Source organism: Gobio gobio (genome assembly GCF_949357685.1).
Source record: "Gobio gobio genome assembly, chromosome: 16".
NCBI classification, from domain to species: Eukaryota; Metazoa; Chordata; class Actinopteri; order Cypriniformes; family Gobionidae; genus Gobio; species Gobio gobio.
The window spans coordinates 11527662-11543091 of NC_137109.1; the positions used below are offsets into that span (position 1 = coordinate 11527662).

At 38.4% G+C, this 15430-nt stretch overlaps 1 protein-coding gene across 2 annotated transcripts in view; it reads right to left on the minus strand.

The window, feature by feature from the left end:
• The window catches only part of ndst1a (N-deacetylase/N-sulfotransferase (heparan glucosaminyl) 1a), a 61764-nt gene extending 51857 nt beyond the window's left edge, over positions 1–9907 (minus strand). For both annotated transcript variants that reach the window (XR_013818157.1, XM_079838727.1), the window contains exon 1: positions 9690–9907. The gene's annotated coding sequence lies outside the window, so the exon portion shown is untranslated. The remainder of the gene's footprint in view (positions 1–9689) is intronic.
• Between the last annotated feature and the right edge of the window lie 5523 nt (positions 9908–15430).

A 15430-nucleotide genomic window follows, 5' to 3' on the forward strand; every position in this document is an offset into this window, starting at 1 on the left:
TATGAAAGAGAAACTTCTGAGCAATGGTATGAAAAGCTTTACTACCAGGGTTATTGCAGTTAAATAACACTAAAATCATAAATCCATTTGTCACTTGAAATTAATTAAACATTAAATTAAATAAAATATTTAAATTTAATATATCTTCCAACTCATCTTTATTTAGTTTAACTTAACTTGAAATAATGAATAAAAACTACAGGTACATAGACATATTCAAAAACAAAAACTAATAAAAAAAAATGACTAAACTTAAATCAAATTAAAATGAAAACTGCATATTACAATAAAATCTAATTCAAAATAATAAAAACTCCAATATCAATGATACTAAAATAACACTGTTCATTAGAGGAGCTACATGCTGACATTTGAGGAACCTCAACAGGGGTCGTGAAACTCACTCTGAGCACACAAGACGATACTGTGAGGAGAAACGACTGACCTGACTGCTCTTTAAATTACAGCAGAGATGTGTGTTTCAGGGGCATGTGGGTAATGAGATCGGCACACACACGCTGGCTGGTGATTTGAGTCGGGTGGCAGATGATTCTTGTGCCCTGTGACCTCTCACCTAAATATGATTCCAGGCCTGCATCTAGATTGGCTGAGAGCTCATAACGGGTCAGATGATGTAACATGATCCCGAAAACGACAGTGTCGTCTGACACCTTTGAGAGCCGGACACAGTCTTGTGTAAAAGTGCACTTCATATTCCCTTTGGAAGCATCTAAACATTGGCATGAAACAGAAGTTGCGACAGTCTTTTCTTCCCAATTGTGATGCATATCCGAGTGGAACGGCTTCTCAAATAAGAAACAAAAGTAAGGCAGGGCATTGTTTGAATGGTTGTGGTTTGCTTTTGGTCAATCTCATGTGAGTGACAGGTTGTCCCACCCTCGTGCCAATTTTTGTCCTTTGCTGACTACTAAAGTTCAAGTGTGGTGACCTCTGACCTGTTGGGTCTGAAATTTTTTTGCATAATCCAGGCTGTAGTGTCGCTGACTAAACACAACATCAGTGATGTACCGTTACAGTAAGTGACGGTAATGATATGTGAATATTCATAAGGGGCGGGGCTGGGGTTCTGTTGCAGCAAACCCCTTTAGCTAAGAAACCCTCGGTTATCAACAAATTGTCAATAATGGCTCTCTTTAATTAAGTTGTTTGTTTCAACTGGCTGTTGGTCTTCAAGACAGAGATACAAACGCATTTCTAAAATCACATCAATGCAAAAAAACAACAACTTTACCGTCTTTATCTTCCAAAAATAATGATATCACAGTAAATGCTGCCGCATATAAAATTGTGTTGGTCCACCTTTTGCTGCCAAAACAGCCCTGACCGGTCGAGGCATGGACTCCACTAGACCCCTGAAGGTGTGCTGTGGTATCTGGTACCAAGATGTTAGCAGCAGATCCTTTAAGTCCGTGTCACACTTTAAGATCTCAGTTGTCTTTAATGTCAGACTGTACGGTGGTCAAGGCGCGTTAAAAACAGAAGCACGCAAGAAAACTCATCCAGAGTTTTATATCATCAATCAATGACGCGCTTGGTGACTGAGAGCTGCAAACACGCGGGATTGAAATGGTGGCTACAAAGAAATCTCTTGCGCTCATTTTGGTCATAGTAAGAGAATTTGACGGTCGTCGTAGGAGAAGTCACACTGCAGGACTGTGCGGCAAATCTTCTGACACAGCCAGAATTTTCGGCTAAGGTAAAATTTGATCGCAGCGGTCATTAATCGGCTGCCGGTGAACATGTCAAACTAACAATCAAAGACTTCAGATTTTAGCCTAGGATCAGAGGAATCTTTTAGGATTTGCTAATTTTGTCCCAGACGGCCAAATCGTGGCCAAAATCGCACAGTGTGCACCCGGCTTTAAGTTGCCTCCATGGATGGGACTTGTTTGTTCAGCACATCCCGCAGATGCTCGATTAGATTGAGATCTGGGGAATTTGGAGGCCAAGTCAACACCTCAAACTCGTTGTTGTGCTCCTCAAACCATCCCTGAACCATTTTTGCTTTGTTTGCTTTTGTGGCACTAACTAGGGCTGTGCGATATTGAAGAAAAATGCGATATGCGATATCCTTGTTAAATAATGCGATATTCGATACGATATTGCTTTAAGTGTGTAAAATCTATTTAAATTATATTAAAACAATTATTTAAAAACTGAGAATGATACCTTTATGTGTTTCACATTCTTTCTGGGAAAAGAAAGCATCGCTACAACTTCTGAAAGTGACCAGCAGTGTTTTAATGTCACAAATCTGACAACATAATTTTACCATCAATGTAAACAAATAAAAAATGTAATGCCAATATTTAAATACCTTGACTGTTCGAGTGTGTAACAAGACACGAAACAGAACTGAAGGGATCACACGCTTTCAGAGAGGCGGCTTATGCGCACGTTTCAGTGTGTGTGTGTGTGTGTGTGTGTGTGTGTGTGTGTGTGTGTCAGACAGCGCAAGACTGCAACGAGTTGTTTTTCGCAAGTTATTGCATTTAATAACTCTTTTTAACGTCAAGCAAGTAAATAAGTAACAGTCGTGTGATCAGTCTATTCTCTGCTATATGCATCGACCTAAAACGTAGAATTTTCACTATGTTGAAGTAGCCTATTAAAATCATTCAGATATTGCGTGCCCTTGCGATATGTACATTTGCGATATTTCGATAATTCCGATTTATTGTGCAGCCCTAGCACTAACACAACAACAGTGTTGTTCAATTCACCTATCAGTGGTCATGATGTTATGCCTGATCGGTCTATACACATACACACACATTATATTAATTATATATTATATTCATATATTATTATTATTATTTATCATAGTAATAGTGATATTTATTAATATTACAATTTTTTTGTATATATTTAAATATTTTATATGACAATAAGCAAAACATTTCTTCCTAAAAACCTGTATTGCTTTTCTATATAGCATTAAGCCTCAAATGTCAACTATGCATTGGTTAAATTTTTTTTATTAAAAAAAGTAAAAAAAAAAAAATATGCATGGTATTATAATGTTATACTAAAACTCTCTGTATTTTCTACTGCACAAGAGGCGTGATCAACGAGCATAAATTAAATGACTCTGCACGCAATTGGATAGTCCTTCAACCAATCAGACCACAAGAGGCATGATCGACTCATCGCTTCTCTATCCATCATCGTGTTAAACCCGTTAATAGCACGCCAGGTGGATAAGCCAGTCTGTGATTGGGTCCCGCAAAAGTGTGACAGAAGCAGTAGAAATGAATGTACAGGTTTCCAGACGAAATCAAATCGCCGACAGATCAGGCTGGGTTTATCCAGTCTACTTAAAGGCCCACTGAAGTGCCTTGGAACGCGCAGCATTATTCAATGTGTTGACGTAATTTCCCCTGAAATGGCTCAAGCTGTTAGCAGCTCCTCCCCTTTTTTGAAACTTTTTTCGTTATTACCACAGTTGTTTGACTAGCCTTTCTGTTTATTAAAGCCAGTTTCCTCCGAATCTAACCGCTTATCATCATAATCTCCTCCATATCTCTTAAGAAATACAGCATTCTGTGCAGAATTTAAATGGGTCCGATATGTTTTGCTGTCTGCGCCGACTCGCACATATGGTCCGCGCTGCGCTCTCGTGTCTCTAGTCAACGGCTCTGGTCTAGAGTATGTGTGTGCGCTGCTGCGATGTGTGTGAAACTATCGTGAACCCAGACTTCATTCGCCTCAACTGAAAGCATATTTACACTGTCTTACACTGCATATTTACACCGTTTTCAGACACAGTTCAGGGTCTATTTATAATGCAGGGGGCGGGACTTCAGATTCTAGAGCGCATTTGATTGGATAGAAGATTTGATGAGAAGGTGAAGTCTGCGATGATGTCAAAAATCTTTGATTCGTTTTAACGGAAGTGAGAGACTGTAAGTTTTGAATGCTTATATCTCCTAAATGCAAATTTTGTCATTGTTTTGGAACACACCAGCTTATTCATAACCTTAAAGTGTTAGTTCACCCAAAAATGAAAATTCTGTCATTAATGACTTACCCTCATGTCGTTCGACACCCGACACTGTAGTGAGATGGACTTTGTAACGACGTCTTTAGTACCTTTTAAGGGTCTTGAGAGTGAACCGTGCATTGTGCCAATGGAGGCCTTTCAGAGCCATCAGATTTCAACTAAAATATCTTCATTTGTGTTCCGAAGACGAACGGAGGTCTTAATGGTGTCAAACGACATGAGGGTAAGTCATTTTTGGGTGAACTAACCCTTTAAGGCTAAGATAATCATACTAAAAGCTAAAAAACTTTATTTTGATTTCAGTGGGCCTTTAACCTTTAGAAAAAAAAGAAAAGAAAAAAAAAACATATTTAAAGGAACATGCCACTTTTTTGAAAATAGGCTCATTTTCGAACTCCCCTAGAGTTAAACAGTTGAGTTTTACCGTTTTCGAATCCATTCAGCCGATCTCCGGGTCTGGCGGTAGCACTTTTAGCATAGCTTAGCATAGATCATTGAATCTGATTAGACCGTTAGCATCTCACTCAAAAATGACCAAAGAGTATCAATGTTTTTCCTATTTAAAACTTGACTCTTCTGTAGTTACATCGTGTACTAAGGCCGACGGAAAATGAAAAGTTTATGGATATGGCTAGGAACTATACTCTCATTTCTGCGAGATAATCATGGAACTTTGCGGCCGTACCGTGGGTACAGCGGCGCAATGATATTACACAGCGCGGCTGAATATAGTCTCCAGCATGCTCCCTGTGTAAGCAGGTTGTCACGTTGGTTATGTTGCCGGAAGCAGCACCCATGGTACGGCAGCAAAGTTCCTTGGTGGATTCGAAAACGGTAAAACTCAACTGTTTAACTCTAGGGGAGTTCGAAAATGAGCCTATTTTCCAAAATAGTGGCGTGTTCCTTTAAGAATGCAGAATAATGTAAGTGGAATTTTTTTTGTAATTGCTCCTTATGTATTACGTAATTGTGGCATCCATAATTATAATCATGATTAGAAATGTGATTAATTGTACAGTTAGCAGTAAATGTACAGTCCATATAGGCTGTGACAAACTAAAATCTATAGTCCATTTAAAAATTAAGGAAGTCTCTGAAATATCTTGGAATCAACTTCCTGTCTGAAGAGGAAACGTCAACACAGGTAGGAGAACTGGGTTTTTCCAAGCCATTTTGTACTGTATTTAAAGGCCTTTAACAAAGCTATTCAAAATCATTTTCAAAACAATAACATCCAGACTTGTGCAGAAGCAGACTCACAGTGACACTGACAGGAATATATCAGAGGGAAATGTGTCAGTCAGACAGAAAGAGAGATATCAGCCGTCCGTGTGTAAGCAAGCGTGTAACGTCCTGCTCTCTGATGTGAGACGTACAACACACGGTAACCTCACATATCCCACAAGGCACTGCATGATAAATGAGCTCTGCAGAAGCTGCTGTCCTCCAACACACATCTCCCATGATTCTCTCTCCTTCACTTCCTCTCCCTCCACCTGCCCGACAGATTGATTAATGTCTGTTCTGTTCAGTGCCGCTCCGACACAAAGACACATTACACGGACCTGACCTCAGTACTTTTGTCTTGAAAAATTGATAAAAAATTAAATGAGTTTATGCTTAAAACTAGAACAAATATCTGTCAATGAATGGGGTCAGCAAAAAAAATCTTGTTTTAGAACAATATATTTTTTTATAAGCAAAAACTCGCTTAATTTTGATGCATTTTTCAGAAAACAAGACTTAATATCTGAAGTCATTTTGCTTCTTGATTAAATAATGTTTAGATATTTGTACTGGAAAACAAGACAAAAATACTGAGGAAGAAAATCATTTAATGCAGTGACACGTTCAGAATGACACACTGCATACATTCTAGAGCTGCAACTAACGATTATTTTTTCTGTCGACTAATCTAACGATTATTTTTTCGATTAGTCGACTAATCTAACGATTATTTTTCCCAGATTAATCTTATTATTATTTTTAACTGATTATTGTATTTCAAAGAGGGTAGTGAATTTGTATATTATTTTAACATAAAATCAATGAATGATGACAATATTAATTGTATTTCAGGAAGGGTAGTGTACGTATGCCATTTTATAATGAAATATATGAACACAAGAAGCTTTTTAAACATAATATATAAGGATACTATTCATCATAAAATGTATACAGAGTAGGCCTAATTAGGAAAAGTTGTTTACTATAGTAGTTGAGTATGATTTACTTATTGATTTGCACTTGTATTTATCTGCAAAAGGTTCACATACAGGAGCTTTCAGCATAGTTTTAATGTATAACTAGTCGTCTATTTTGAAGATACATGTGCATAAACAACGACTAAAGCTGCCAGAAGTTTTTGCCCAAACTTCAAAGACACATTTAAATGATTAAAGCTAGAGGCATATCTTAACTTTAATGTTACTTTAATCATGCAAACTACCTACATACAATACAGCATGTTATTATGCATATGTGTTTGGGACAGAGGGGAACCAGGTCGCATTAACAGGAGATATATGCAGCCCATAATAAATAAAAGCACGAGACGTACTGGGGTCGGAGAAGAACACCGGAAAATGTGACCGTCTGTTGCAATACACGCGTGGCGCGTTCAGCTGCGCGAGAGAACACTGGAAGGGTTGCCAGGTTTACACAAAACAACCCACCCATTCGTTACTCAAAACTAGCCCAATCGCGTTTCGGGGAGGTTCTCTGGTAAACATCGCGTTCGGGGGGTTAAATATGTGTGGTTTTTTTGCTTCAATCCGCGGACATGAGACACAGCCCGCGGCAACAGTGTAGAAGTAGCCCAATTCCGCGGGGAAAAAAGCGGACTTGGCAACACTGACTGCAGTGTGAAAGCTCCCGCTCTCCACGCGCACAGCTTCTGCTCTGCCACCGCGTGCAGTGTGAAACCGGCGTTACAGAGCGAACAAAGCACAGTTTTACTCGGCTTCTGTTTAAAGTACTCCCACACTTTTGAATGTCGCGGTCTGGCTTTATATGATAAATGATCATTTTCACTATGCCCGGGAGCAGAAGCTGCCATTATTCTAGATCTTCTGTTCCATTCTAGAACGTAAATAATGTGCTGCCGACGCGTCGACGCATTTCACGCACGTCGACGTATTTTCGTAGTCGACGTCGACGTCGACGCGTCGTTGCAGCCCTAATACATTCTAGTGCACACTACATAGTGTTTACTTGACTGCCAAAAATATGCAAATACATGGTCAAACCGCCAGAAGTAAACGGAAAAAAAAAGAAATATATTGAATTATACATTTCCTGATTTATACAATGTTTTAGGAATTTGAATAATTTCAGTAAAATATTAGTATATGACTAATCAAATGTAGTTAAAAGTGTGCCGCACACTGTTCGTGTGACTCTTTGAACAGACTGTCAGATGTTCTTCCATTGAAGTTCAAAATGCTCAAATTAATCTTTCACTCAGATTGTTTTGCTGATAATACAATTTGCATCAACATAAAACATTGTATTAAATCATTAAATGTGTGTGTGTGTGTGGGGGGGGGGGGGGGGGGGCCTTCTGCTCACCTTAAGGGCAAACAGTTTGAGTGATGACATCATCCAAAATAAGACCCCCCTGAACAGATGAAGATTTCAGAGTCAAATTACCCACAATCCATCACTCTCTGCCAAACGACAGCTGCCAACCTGCCGCTCCTCAGGACAAAATAAATAAACGGTTTGTTGTGTCCAGACAAATGCCAGTGTTTGTATTTCTACACAGATGGTAACTCATTATGCACTGCAGCACTGATTCAAAGGGCTACAGAAGCTCACGTTCTGCAGGACGATCATAAACCTGATTCACTGAATCTCATCTCAAAGACATGAAATCACAGACAGAATGAGATTCAGAAACAAATATGCACGGTTGTTTTATGGGCCACTTTAAAGTAAAGAGGAGACAAAACAATTCTGATTTAAATGTACAAACTCATTCATTAAATTACCAACCCCCCAAAACTGTGTTCAATTAAAATGATGCCTAATTTTCACACTGCTGTCAGTTTAAATGGGTTTGGGTGCATTTTATTAGGCACAAATTAGGTGGGAAATCAAATATCAAATTCTCTGATACAAATTGTGATTTAAAAATAAATTCCAGGTTTGCTGTGCTTTTTTTTTCATCAATATGGCTATAATAATAAAACATTCTAAATAGATAATTTTTTTTATAAATTACTACAAAAATAATTGAATTATTAAATTGCAAACTTTCACTGTGAAAAACAGTGAGTTTTGAATAATTTAAAACTATGAAATATATACATTTTAGTGCATTATTTCTGTCACTGATCATGAGACCGCACAGACAGTCAGACATATTTAAGAAAAATAATATAATAATAGTATATATATATATTTTTTTACATTAACTGTTAAATTACAGCCTTAACTTCTTAATTTTGACAATATCGGTTTTATTTCAATTAATCATGCAGCCATGCAGGAAATATCTGATTTGATTTAGACTGAATGTTTCTGACTGATGCTGCTGGAAACAGAATCAATCAACTAATCAATCAGGACTTTCTTACGCTAAAGAGACAAATCAACCAATAAGCCCCTCACATGAGCTCTAAAGACCCCAGAAAAGCAGGAAAAGACACAACAGACGTCAGTTCAGCTAAAAATAAACTTTACGCTACACAACAGCTGTGAAGTGGATGGAGTTCATGGGTCATGTGCAACACACACACACACACACACACACACACACACACACACACACTAGGCTCAATCTCACAGGCTCAATGGTTTTCATACAGAGATTGTATTTGCTAAAGCCAAAGTACCCTCACACAAACCTGCTGATAGTTTTAAACCAGAACATGTTTTAGCTGATTCAAGTGTGTTTCAAACAGTGAGGAGGTCCTCACAACAGTCACTTTCCCACTTTTTTTTTTAAGACTCGGCCCTCGACATCTGTACACAATGCACTTTTTACAAGAAACCTTAAATGACATGAAACTGTGTCATGGGTTTGCTTTTTGAGTGTGTACAGACTGTAGCAATAAAACCATGCATTATCTTTATGATTGAGCTGTGTACAACAGCTAACTGATTAAATGTGTTTAATTTTTTTCTCTAAGTCTTTTCTTTTCTTGAAAAAACAACAACAACATACATAACTGTCATGTGACTGGGCTCGTGCAGTGAATCTACTGTAAATCAGATTTCACACAGTTCAATTAACCCCAATAAAACATTTACCCATCATGTGCCGAGTTATTCAATCAGAACAGTTTGAAGCCACGTGAATGCTAAACATGTACAACACAGTAAAGCATCAAATACACCATGATTTACCAGAGAACGCGTCTGAAATACATCACGAATACAGAGGGTCGAGAAAGTATTATTAGGATACACAAAAATCTGAGGGGAACTGACTTCATACATCCTCTAAAAATCACCTAACAGAACAACACACCAAATATGTCTGTAAACATCCTGAGGACTGATTCATGCACTAACAACAGGTGCGGTGGCTTTGGGGGCATCTGAACCCATCACTGGTACAGTACAGTGTGTGTCAAACGCACAGTACACGATATGAACTCTGTCTTGACATAAGCCCGTTGTTTTTTAGAGTCAGAACATGCAGCAGAGATTCACTCACCTGATTCACAACAGCAGAACCGGGGCTGAACGCGTCCGGACGCGAGCGCGTGTCCTGCGTCACTCCTTCTTCACCGTCCATCCGGAGAAACGATCATCCTGTGATGCCGTTCTGACGGTATTCCGGTAAATTCGGCTGTCCGGTTCTCCTCCGGCGTGCGTCTTGTGCGGTGTGTGAGCACGCAGTGAGACGCCAGCTGAGTGAAACACATGTGCACTGAACTGCTTTACAAGCATTCGACGATAGAGGGCGACACACGCACACACACGCGACTGGTTTACTATCTCTCTTCATAGACGTAATGGTTTTTATACTGTACAAACATATTCTTTCTCTCCCCTCTAACCCTACCCCTAAACCTATCACACAAAACTTTATGCAGTTTTACATTTTCAAAACAAACAGTAAAAACTAATTCTGTATGTAAGCTTGTTTCCTCACTGTAATGAATCTATTGTGAAATTTTTCCAAATTAAGGGGGCAGGGAAGCATTTTGAGTAATTTCAGCCAACTTGGGCCAAAATGTGCTGCTTTTTTTAACTTTCTGTGATTACATAGTACCTACTGACATTTTTGATGTATAAAACATCACAGTTTTGCTACTTTTAAAATGTGTATGTTTAATTTTGCTTGGTGCCAATCTGTTAAGTTGAAGAGTATTTTCTACGAATTTGCCATATTTCATGGTCTACATTCACACTTGAGTATAGTAATGCACCAATGTCAGTCTCAAATGTTAAGGTACATGTATAAATGTCAGTTTGAGATATATTTTGTGTTGCTAAAATGAATAAAAATACAGATACAAGCAAAAGCAGCAGTATAAGATTTTCGGGGGGGGGGGGGGGGGGGGGTTCAATTCACAATTATATACATTCATGGATTGTGACAAAAAACTGCAGGACATTTTGTGGAGAACTTTTAACATAAAGTCCAAAAGGGTGTTGTCTATGCAAAAATTCATTTAAAAAGTAGTGCCCAGGTGTGGGAACAAAAATCACTTTTTAGACCCTTTTTCCTAGTTCACCTTATGGCCTACATGGGACCTAGGTCCCCACAATGACACGATTCCCCATGAGTCAGTGTGCATTCAGGTTGAAGTCCCCACCGGGATGTTCAAAACATGAACTCACACACACACACACACACACACACACACACACACACACACACACACACACACACACACACACACACACACGTTTGTTTTTGTGAAATGTGAGGACATTCCATAGGCGTAATGCTTTTTATACCGTACAAACCGTATTTTCTATCCCCTTACACTGCCCCTGCCCCTAAACCTAGCCCTCACAGGAGACTGTGCAGTTCACTTTTTGTGAAAAAAAACCTTGTTCTGTGTGATTTATAAGCATTTTGAAAAGTGAGGACATGGGTAACGTCCTCATATTTCACCCTCTTTTTGTAATACCTATGTCATACCCATGTCATTATACACATTTGTGTCCTGATATTTCACAAAAACATGCCCACACACACACACACACACACACACACACACACACACACACACACACACACACACACACACACACACACACACACACACACACACACACACACACACACACACACACACACACTGTTATTGACAGGTTATAGAGTGATGACTAACGGTCAGAGAGAGATACAACCTGGTAGAGACGATAATTTAATTAGCTATTTATAAAAACATTCAACATACAAAAACTCATTAAACAGTTTGGAAAGTTGTGAGTTTTGAAAATGACAAGTGATAAGACCTTTATGCATGCATCATTTAATATAAGACACTACAGGCAAATAATTTTAGTTTTTTTCATGCACTGGTCAATTTTACAATTTTGCTTCTATAACGTCTTCTTTCAGACTGTTTGAAAGTGTTTATTTCATTGCTCTTTATATTGTAGATTTCAATTGCAATACAGGCTGAGAGTTTTTGTCTCGTGCACTGATTCATAAATCTCCAAGTTATCTGTTTTCTGAAGGGGTTTACATATAGCAGAGGGGTTTGTTCAGTGTATATTGTTCATATAGGCCTACCATTCTTGATTTTTTTTATAGCTTTTTTCTAAAACCTTTTTTTTTTCTGGCTGATTTATGGAGTGATAAAAAGAGAAATCCAAAATCTCATCTGTAAAAACCTTTAATATATATATATAAGAATTTTGAACCTGGCTTTATCCAATGTTCAGATTTCTGTTCTTGGCTTTTTGCAGTTGAGTTTAAATTGAATTACATAAAGCCACATTTGTATATTTAAACATACAACTTCAGAAAACGTGTAATACACAACGCCTGTCTTTACTGTGATTAATAAACTGGGGAAGTTATGGTGATATCAAATAGTTCAAATGTGTACCCTATTCACCAAGTTTCTTGCCTTAATGTTACCAATGCAGACTATGTTATGCCCAGACCATAACAAAAAGTTGAATATGAAATAAAATGTGTAGCTAATTGACAGTGGATTAATTGAATATATGGTGGACTGCATCTACATTAATATAAACTTAATTAGGCTCAAATTAAGTAGTTGTTATACTTTTTAAAGGTGCTGTATTAACGTTTTTGACTGTACTAAAGCATAAAAATACCATAATATGTGTGCAGATATTTAGGAAACATGCTAAGTTCACATACTCGTTTCTCTGAAAAATAGAAACCTTGTCGGAATGTCTGTTTTTGTTTTGGTCTGTGTGATACCACACCTTGCCAATTTACTCAATAGTATTTCAACAGTTGCCAGTTGGCGAAAAAACACAGCGTATTGCTGCCATGGAAGCCAGCGAACAAACTGGGTCAAGATCACAGACTCTATCCGACCTAAAAAAGCCTCGACATCCATCTAAAAAGCTCTATGAACAACAACTTAGTGTGTAAGTCTCTTCAGCGTTCATTGTCAATTGCACTCGTTCCTGTTGGATGTCCTCAAACTGGCAACCCGGGTGAGCGTGGAGTCTGAGGAGGAGGAGGCGGGGCAAACAATATGTTGAATTTGGACTGCAGTACACATTTCAAACACTAGCTGTCATTCCTACATACTGCACCTTTAATATTTATCAGGGTCAATTTGACATGTACAAGACTTGGGGAGCTTGAACTTGTTACTGTTACTGCCAATTTAAAAAAAAAGTAAATTTAACCCATGACACATGGGATAAGTTGTCATACTGATTGGCTGTTGCATCTGGCTGGGCTTGCTCAGTTGGGGACACTACATTTTTCAACTGAATATTCAAATAAATCTAATTTTTAAACTAAATTAACCATATAAACTAAATTACTGATCGAATTACTGATCTAAAGCCCACACTGTCACTGTATGATAATTGAAATGAACTGATGACATCACAGTTTTCTCCATAATGGCTATACGGCGGAATACAATTCTGTTGCATTATTTTCCTGTTCAACACTGTGAAGCTGCTTTGAAACAATCTGCATTGTAAAAAAGCGCTATATAAATAAAGTTGACTTGACTTGACACTGTAAAACCTGCCACTAATTCTGAGTGAAGCTTCTCAAATAATAAAAAAAATTAATGTAGGGCGGGACTTGATTCTGTCCAAGGAGAATTGATTGGATGGTTGTGGTTTGCTATTGGTTGATCTCATGTGAGTGACAGGTTGCCCCGCCCTCACGCCAGTAAACACATCATCAGAGAAGAGAAGAGATGACATGCAAGACAGAGGGGAAGTTATTTTGATTCAAGATTATAAGGCTCATGAATTAAATTAAATAATAATGATGTCACAGATAAATAATTTATAATAAATACCGCAATATTCCATAAACAAATAATAATGGTACGTTTTGATTTCCTGGTGACTTTAAAGAACTACAGAACTTTAAAAGGTTCTCCTTTTTTAAATAGTCAAGCTGTAAAACTTCTTTGGTAAGGTTTATTTTTTAAAGTAGCTCATGCACTCGTTTGATTTGACAACATTACAAATATTCATACCCCTGTAAAGTTTCAATTTTTGTTATTCATGCAACCTAAAAAGCTTCCGTTTAGTCAAAGTTATTTAGATGTGTTTGTCAGTGTTTATTGGAAACTGAATCAGACACTGATGAGGAAGAACAGAATAGGAAGCGGCAAGGGAAAGTTCAGACCGGTGATTCCCGTGTCTGCGGTGAATATATGAGGATCTAGGGAAAGTGAAGGACCCCGTTTAGGCATCTTCAGCACTGCAGTTATGATGCTAATAACAGGGATTTGAAAGAACTGAGAATATGGGAACACTTTAGAATACTGTTCCGTCATTAATGAGTATTGAGTGATGCAATATTAACATAACTAACAACAAACTCTGATGAACAAATTAGCATTCGGTTGAATGTGGAAGTTCACTATTAGCTAATCAATACTATTTTTATACCCCCAGAGGACTATTATACATCATGTGAATAATGCATAATACAGTGCATCCGGAAAGTATTCACAGCGCTTGACCATTTCCTCATTTTGTTATGTTACAGCCTTATTCCAAAATGGATGAAATTCATTATTTTCCTCAAAATTCTACAAACAATACCCCATAATGACAATGTGAAAGAAGTTTGTTTAAAATCTTTGCAAATGTATTAAAAATAAAAAACGATGTACAAATGTACATAAGTACATAAGTATTCACAGCTTTTGCTCAATACTTTGTTAAAGCAACTTTGGCACCAATTACAGCCTCAGGTCTTTTTGAGTGTGATGCTACCTAAGTTGGCACACCTATTTTTGAGCAGTTTCTCCCATTCTCCTTTGCAGGACCTCTCAGCTCCATCAGGTTGAATGGGGGGTGTCGGTGCACATTCATTTTCAGATCTCCAGAGATGTTCAATCGGGTTCAAGTCTGGGCTCTGGCTGGGCCACTCAAGGACATTCACAGAGTTGTCCCGTAGCCACTCCTTTGTTATCTTGGCTGTGTGCTTAGGGTCGTTGTCCTGTTGGAAGATGAACCTTCGCCCCAGTCTGAGGTCCAGAACTTTTGGCAAACTCCAGACAGGTTGTCATGTGCCTTTAACTGAGGAGTGGCTTCCGTCTGGCCACTCTACCATACAGGCCTGATTGGTGAAGTGCTGCAGAGATGGTTATTCTTCTGGAAGGTTCTCCTCTCTCTCCACAGAGAAACGCTGGAGCTCTGTCAGAGTGACCATCGGGTTCTTGGTCACATGCTTGACTAGCCCTTCTCCCCCCGATCGCTCAGTTTGGCTGGCGGCCAGCTCTATGAAGAGTCCTGGAGGTTCAAAACTTCTTCCATTTATGGATGATGGAGGCCACTGTGCTCACTGGGACCTTCAATACTGCAGAAAGTTTTCTGTACCCTTCCCCAGATCTGTGCCGCGATACAATCCTGTCTCGGAGGTCTCCAGACCATTCCTTGAACTTCATGGCTTGGTTTGTGCTCTGGCATGCACTGTTAACTGTGGGACCTTATATAGACAGGTGTGTGCCTTTCCAAATCATCAGAGGTGGACAAAGTACACAACTCCATTACTCGAGTAAAAGTAAAAGTACCACTGGTCAAATATTATTCTGTTCCAAGTGAAAGTTGTTAAAAACTAGTTTTACTTAAGTAAAAGTACAGAAGTACTTGCTTTTAAAAGTACTTAAGTATCAAAAGTAAATTTCCTTTTTTATGTCAATGCATTATTTCATTATTGTTGCATTGTTGTATAAATGCACGCTATTCCATCATGGGCCAACATGCTAGTACGACCACCTTGAACTAATTTAAATACTTAAAAGT